Raw genomic sequence first — 8,096 nt, forward strand, 5'->3', positions numbered from 1 at the left:
AATTCACTGATGGATCAAGATGATGAAAACTAGCTGGGTGGTGGTGGCTCACGCCTTTATTCCCAGCACTCAGGAGGCAGAGCCAGGTGGATCTCTGTGAGTTCTAGGCCAGCCTGGTCTACAGAGTCAGATCCAGGACAGGCACCTAAACTACACAGAGAAACCCTGTCTCCAAAAACAAAACAAAACAAAAAAGATGTTGAAAACTGTAAGAAGAGTTTACTAGCCATTTGTGTAATGGTTGTGTTTCCATCCCTTGAAGAACCTATGAAGTTTCTCAAAGCACCACTGCTGTCTGTCGATAGAATGAATTAATTCTTGGCCTTTCAAAATCTTAGGAGATTACTGCATAGGTTGTGCCAACAAATCAGGAAAGACCCCCTTTATGTGTTTCACACTCTACATGCTTGGGATGCTCTCTCTGTCTTTTGGGTACGTGATCCATTAACAAAACTGTCAGCTCAGGATTGTCTGCTGGAGCTTTTTGTGCTGCTGCTTGTTCCCTCTGAGGGTCAGAGCAGCAGGGAAGCAGAGTGAGGAAGGTCACAGTGATTGAGGTTGGGATTGGAACCTGACTGATCATAGTCTGATCCTTTAAAAACGTCAGTCAGTAGAATTCTGACAGAGTGGGGAACTTGGGAATGGGTCCTTTCCCAGGCAGCTGCACTGAAATCTCTCAGTGGGCTCCTTTGCATTGCCTTAACACCACAGGGGTAAACTCTTAACCTCTGGGTGATGTGTTTAATTATAGAAAGCCTGCTGTGGTAGATTTTACAACCCTCCTGTTTATACTTCCATCACTTACCGTGATGCTTATGAGCTCCTCCCTCATACAAGAGAAATGACTGAATGTTAAAATAAGGAAAGAGAAAGGAGGTTCTCTGCAAGAGGGAGAAACCAACACTCACAGTAATTCCCCCATCTTCACACTGCTCTAGCTCCTTAACTATGGAAGTTCCCATCCTTGTCCACAATGGCAGCTGTGTCCTGTTCATGGAAAATGATACTATTTACTGATGTGTCATTAAAATACCATGAATCAGAGCCGGGCGGTGGTGGCGCACGCCTTTAATCCCAGTACTCGGGAGGCAGAGCCAGGCGGATCTCTGTGAGTTCGAGGCCAGCCTGGGCTACCAAGTGAGTCCCAGGAAAGGCGCAAAGCTACACAAAAAAACAAACAAAAACAAAAAAATACCATGAATCAGTTTTATCCAAAGGACTTCTGTATGCACCTTTTACTGATGTATGCATGGGACTTTATGGAGAATGTAGGAAAACAAAGGCACTAAGAAACTGTGAAAAGAGTGAACTTTCCTGTGTTTAGACAATCAAGTGAAATTTCTAGCAACTCTTGAGACCCATATTGCCCATATTTTTCTACTATTTTGTATTCTTTCAATTATTCCTTGGTTGTACTGGAAGGATTACATGGTAACATTTGTGTAATTAATTAACTAAAGGAAGGACAGTGCCATATAAGTCAGTAGTGAACAATGCAACCTCTGCAGTCTAAGGAGGTAAGCTGTTGCATGCAGCACAGGTGTGGTAGACTATCAGGCCTCTTCAGTTTGAACTCAGAGTTAGACATGAGCATCATTCATTGCAGAGGGAAGGTGCACATTGTAGACGAATTTCTAAATGGTCTTATTAAATTAAAAAACACGAAGCCAGATATAGGCGTGAAAACCTGAGAGACCAGGGAAATAGGGAAAGCCACAGCTAACCTCAACTCACCAACTCTGCAGCTTCCAAAGATGAACTACTTCCTGTCTATCCACACCTATATGCCTTTCTATTCTCTTCTCCCATTTGCTCTCTCAGCCCAACAACATCACTTCCTCTTCCTGCCCAGCTCTGTCACATCCTGTCTGTACAGACCTCCAGAGCTCTATGGATGGTGCTGGGATTAAAGGTGTGTATCACAATGCCTGGTTCTGTTCCCCGTGTGGCCTTGAACTCACAGAGATCCAGACAGATCCCTGCCTCCAAGTGGTAGGATTAAAAGCATGTGCTACCATTGCCTGACTTCTATATCGTGGCTAGCTTTTTCCTCTGATCTCCAGGCAAGTTTTATTGGGGGACACAGTATATTGAGGGACACAATACATCACCACAGCACATTGTCCAGAAGGTCATCATCCTATCACCATAGGAGGCGCTGCATCTTTGAGGCAGATAGGATGAGCATCTGCCTCTTGCACCCTTGGTCAATCTAGGTTCATCCATGGGTATGTCAGAGTTCTGAGGAACAGACAGGCTGTCTTCTGAATCTCAGCAGTGGGGGAAACTCTCTAAACCATGAAGGAAAATCTACTCACTGTTTAACAATTCCTTATGCAAAAGGACTGTCAGTATTGGAAGCAAGGCACAGAGGCAAGGCAAGATACAATTGAGCTGATGGTGAAATTTGGCATTGTTGATAGTATATCCAATAATACTGTTTTAAAACAAATATTCTGAGCATATCTTACCCAGAATGCACTTGTCAACTTGTTAGTCATGGTATCACAATACACCTGGGCCTGGATTCTCCCAGCTTTTTCTGGAACATATGGCATGCCTTTCAGTAATTAAGGAAATCAAATACCCCCTCACCCCCAACTTCATTTGTTTTTAAAACTAATGGCTGGTTCCATGCTTCCTCAGCATGTGATCCTGGTACTCACAGCTGTGGTGGTATTGTGTTCCCCAAAATATTGTGTACCTTAATAAACTTATCTGGGGTCAGAGAACAGACAGCCACTAGATACAGAGGCTAGAAAACGGTGGCACACACGCCTTTAATCCTAGCATTCCAGAGACAGAAATCCCTCTGGATCTCTGTGAGTTCAAGGCCGCATTGGAAATAGCCAGGCATGGTGACTCATGCCTTTAATCCCAGAAAGCAGCCTTTAATCCCAGGGAGTGGTGGTAGAAAGCAGAAAGGTTTATAAGGTGTGAGGACCAGAAACTAGAAGCATTTGCCTGGTTAAGCATTTGCCTAATTAAGCATTTGGCTGGTTAAGCATTCAGGCTTCTAGCAGCAGTTCAGCTGAGAGCCATTGGGATGAGGACACAGAGGCCTCCAGTCTGAGGAGAAGAGACCAGCTGAAGATCCATCCGGCGAGGTGAGATAGCTGTGGCTTGTTCTGTCTCTCTGATCTACCAGCATTGACCCCAATAACTGGCCTCGGGTTTGATTTTATTAGTAAGACTCTCTAAGATTCCTGCTACACACAGCAGAGTCAAACCTTTTCTGAGTAATGCTCTGCATTTTGTTCTGTTCAGAGTGTGTTCTGTATTTAAATGTGTACATCAGAATTGAAGACAGACTTGTTTAGAGATTTATTTATTTCAAAGATTAGTAGAGGTTATGCCTGTATAGAGGAATCCTGGGAAATGTGATCTATGATTTGAAGTCACCAGACATAGAGTATTTTAACCCCTCGTGTCCCTTTGCTGCTTCTGCTGTTGACCTGGAGCTCCCTGTGTGCTCAGTGTCCCCCGCTGGACTTAAACACCTTGCTGGGAGGTTTGTGTCTTAGCTTACAATTCCTTCCTCTCTGTGTAAAACAGTAGTTCCTGGCAGTGTCTTCATGTCTCAGGCTGTTCATGTGCAGGTCAATGGGTTCTTAGAATTGTCTCTGGAGATGGCAAATCGGTCCTTCACAGACTCTGTGTAGTATTTTGCACTTCCATCATATTTTATAGTTGCTACCCATTCCAGCCCCTTCCCTGGGGCTTGACGAAACCAGTGCATCCAGTGATCACTGAAGGTGAATCCAGAGGATGCACAGGAGAGTGTAATGGACCCTCCAGACTGTACCAAGCTGCCCTGAGGTTCTATCAGCTGCACCTGACATTGGACTCTTGAAAACACAGAGAACCATAGTCAGAAATCTGTCACATATATCCATTATCCCTCTTACACAAAGAGAATCTCTTCCCTGTAAATTACCTTTTATAAGAGTAACAATAAAATCCCATCTAAGCCCAATTACATGGTGAGTGGTCTGTGTTTAGTGCCGATCACTGAATGGGAAGACCTGGATGAAATCATGAAGTTGTTCTATATACGTTTTCTGGTTAAAGTTTCACCATACTTTATCCATCTCATATTTTTGTACACAAGACATGCATTATATGTATTAATGTGGTCTTCTTTTTAAAATCATACAATTGAAAAGGCATCACACACTGTCACATTTCTGGATGAAGCTCAGTTCTGGTGTGTCATCCCAGTACCTGGGTTTGTGCTTCTTGGTGCTGGACACCTAAGACAGCTCTTGGTCAGAGTCAGACATGTCTGGCGAAGTTTCAATGTCCCCTTCACTGTGATGGGGACACTTTTGATTTTGTTTCATTCTAGTAGTTCCTGAAAGTACCGATACATGTTTTATTTTCAGAAAATGTACTTGATAGGAGACAGCTACACATTTGTAGTCACACATGCTAAGCCTCCATACACAGGGAACCTTGTTTAACCATCAGCACAGTCACAGAAGTGAACACACATCTCACCCTGAACACATCCACAGGTGGGAGATGACAACTCCTTGTGTCTTTAGTTTTCACTGCCCTGGTGATTAGAGAAATTGATGCTCTGCTATGACTTTGTTCATTCACAGTCTGGTCTCCGTAAAAATATCTTCTATTCTTTCACCTGATTTGAATCAGTATTCTTATTATCTGGTTGTTCTGGTCATTTATATAATGTAGAACTTATCACCTTTACTAGGAATGGTGCTCCCAGGGAAAGAACCAATAGAATGTATAAACATCAACACACATATGCAATTTTACTTTATATCTGATGGCTATCTGTCCACTGGCTTCCCACTAGAGATGCAGAGAACCTGGTAGCAGCTCAGTTTTTGACACTTAATGCCTGAAAGATTCCAAATCAGTGCTGACAATCTTATTATTTTAATTAAAATAGTCAGATTTTAGCCATGTTATCAATGGCATTATTTCTGTTGCTGACATTCAGTGTTTGTATAGCCAAAGTGCATGTATGTGCATTCTCCTAACTAACAAAACCAAAGAAGTGTACATAGCCAGAAATGATAGGATTCAGACATGTCAGAGTTATAATAGACACGAGAAGTCCTAATTGGACCTTCCTGCCTCTAACAAGAAAAGATGATCTCTCTCTCTCTCTCTCTCTCTCTCTCTCTCTCTCTCTCTCTCTCTCTCTCTCTCGTGTGTGTGTGTGTGTGTGTGTGTGTGTGTGTGTGTGTGTGTGTGTGTGAGGGGGATCATTATGCACCATACACAGATGTCCATTCAGTGTCAGTTGGTGTCAAAATAGAACTTGACACAAAGACAGTCCAACTTCATGAAATAGGGTAATGAACACACAGAGCTTTGGATAACATGAACTAGTCTCTTACATTCCCAGTTTGTAATCCCACTGCTTTGGCCCCAATGTTACCGGAGCAGGAGCCCAAAATGTTCCCAAAGTTTGCATACTCCACACCCTGTGGACTCCTCAGCATGACATGCAGCTACATCTCTAAATCTAAAACAATAACAATTTTGATAATTTCTACCAAAAGAAATTCAGGATTAAACTTCCTCATAAATAAATACATAAAACTAGATTTAGGAGGAAAGGTAAGGTGGCTCCCCATGATTCTATGGGGACAACTTCCACTGAAGTTCTTGGGGTGTTAGGTACATCAAACTGAGTTTTGAAAGGGGTTTTAGTTTACCCTGACATTTTTTATTGTATTTTACTGGACAAATCATATTATAGTGTATTCCCAGCTACTCCACCAACAGTTCTAGTCTCATATTTAATATTAATATGTTGCCAGAGCTTGTTATCTTTTGTTCCAAAAGAAGAGCATGCGAATGGAGGTGGTCACTGATAAAGAACTAGTCAAGGTATTGTGTACAATAGGGGGATCCTGAATCAGCATCATTTCATTCTCTAATATGCTTTTGAAAAGTATGCCGGGCGGTGGTGGCGCACGCCTTTAATCCCAGCACTCAGGAGGCAGAGGCCGGCGGATCTCTGTGAGTTCGAGGCCAGCCTGGGCTACCAAGTGAGTTCCAGGAAAGGTGCAAAGTTACACAGAGAAACCCTGTCTCGAAAAACCAAAAAAAAAAAAAAAAAAAAAAGAAAAGAAAAGAAAAGTTGACAAAGACCCTATAAGACTGTAAAATGACAGACAAAGGGACACTTGATGATTATTTCTGAGCAAGTCTCCAGGCTAATCTTCTCTGTCATTTCAGTCCCAGGGCAACTTCCTGCTGCTCCAGGGTTTCTGACACACTCAGGATGTGGGTTACAACACTGTGTCTCATGCACAGTAATAGACTGCAGAGTCCTTAGAGGTCAGGCTGCTGAGCTCCATGTAGGCTGTGCTGGAGGATCTATCTACAGTCAGTGTGGCCTTGCCCTGGAACTTCTGAGCGTAGTAAGTATTACCATTCCAAGGATAAATGTATCCAATCCACTCCATGTCCTGTCCAGGCCTCTGCTTCACTCATAACATAGTGTAGTCAGTGAAGGTGTAGCCAGAAGCCTTGCAGGACATCTTCACTGAGTCCCCAGGCCTCTTCAGCTCCGCCCCAGGCTGCTGCAGCTGGACCTGGGAGTGGACACCTGTGGGGAGAAAGGCTGAGTGGATGCCATTGTTACCTGAGTACATGGCCCCTCCTCAAGTCTGGAAATTGGAAACCCCTTACCTGTAGCTACTGCCACAAGAAAGAGGATCCAGCTCCCCTGCAGGTTGGTATATCATGACTTACATCGAACTTACACTATTTATACACTTTTTAAAAAATATTTTTATTTTATAATTAACTTAATTTCACATAACAGCCACGGATTCCCCTGTCCTCCCTCCTCCACCCCACCCCACCCGCCTTCCCCCCCAAATCCACCCCCCATTCCCACCTCCTCCAAGGCAAGGTCTTCCCTGGGGAGTCAGCCCAGCCTGGTAGACTCAAGGCAGGTCCAGTCCCCTTCTCCCTACACCAAGGCTGAGCAAAGTGTCTCAGCATAGGCTCTAGGTTCCAGAAAGCCAGCTCATGCACTAAGGACAGGTCCCGGCTCCACTGCCTGGGTGCCTCCCAAACAGTTCAAGCTAATCAACTGTCTCACTTATCCAGAGGGCCTGGTCCAGTTCCATGGGGGCTCCTCAGCCATTGGTTCACAGTTCATGTGTTTCCACTAGTTTGGCTATTTGTCCTTGTGCTTTTTCTAATCATGGTCTCAATCTCTTGCTCATACAATCCCTCCTCTCTCTTGCCTATTGGACTCCCAAAGCTCCATCTGGTGTTTGGCTGTGGATCTTTGCATCTTCTTCCATCAGACACTGGACAAGAGTTCTATCATGACAGCCAGGGTGTTTGGCCATCCGATCACCAGAGCAGGTCAGCTCAGACACTCTCTTGACCATTGCCAATAGTCTACAGTGGAGGTATCTTTGTGGATTTCTGGGGACCTCCCCATCACTCTGCTTCTTCCTATTCCCCTGGGGTCTTCATTCATCATGGTATCTCCCTCCCCGTTCTCCCACTCTGCTCCTGATCCAGCTGGGACCTCCCTCTTCCCTAAGCTCTCTTTCCCCCGACACTTGCCCTCCATTACCCTCTCCCATCCCCAGTTTGCTCATGTAGATCTCATCCATTTCTCTGTCATTGGGTGATCCCTGTGTCTTTCTTATGGTCCTCTTTATTAGGTAGCCTCTGTAGCAGGAATCTTAAAAGTTCTTATTAATAAAATCAAACCTGAGGCCAGTTATTAGGGTGAATACTGGAAGATCAGAGAGACAGAACAAGCCACAGCTAACCTCACCTGGCCAACTTCTCCGCTGGTCTTGTTTCCTCAGACTGGAAGCCTCATCCCAATGGCTCCCAGCTGAACTGCTGCTCAAAAGCCTGAAGCTTAACCAGCTAAAAGCTTAACCAGCCAAATGCTTAAACAGCCAAATGCTTCTAGTTTCTGGTCCTCACGCCTTATATATCTTTCCTTTCTACCATCACTCCCTGGGATTAAAGGCTTGCTTTCTGGGATTAAAGGCGTGAGTCTCCATGCCTGGCTGTTTCCAGTGTGGCCTTGAACTCACAGAGATCCAGAGGGATTTCTGCCTCTGGAAGGCTAG

Source organism: Peromyscus eremicus, chromosome 14 (genome assembly GCF_949786415.1).
Source record: "Peromyscus eremicus chromosome 14, PerEre_H2_v1, whole genome shotgun sequence".
Lineage (NCBI taxonomy): Eukaryota > Metazoa > Chordata > Mammalia > Rodentia > Cricetidae > Peromyscus > Peromyscus eremicus.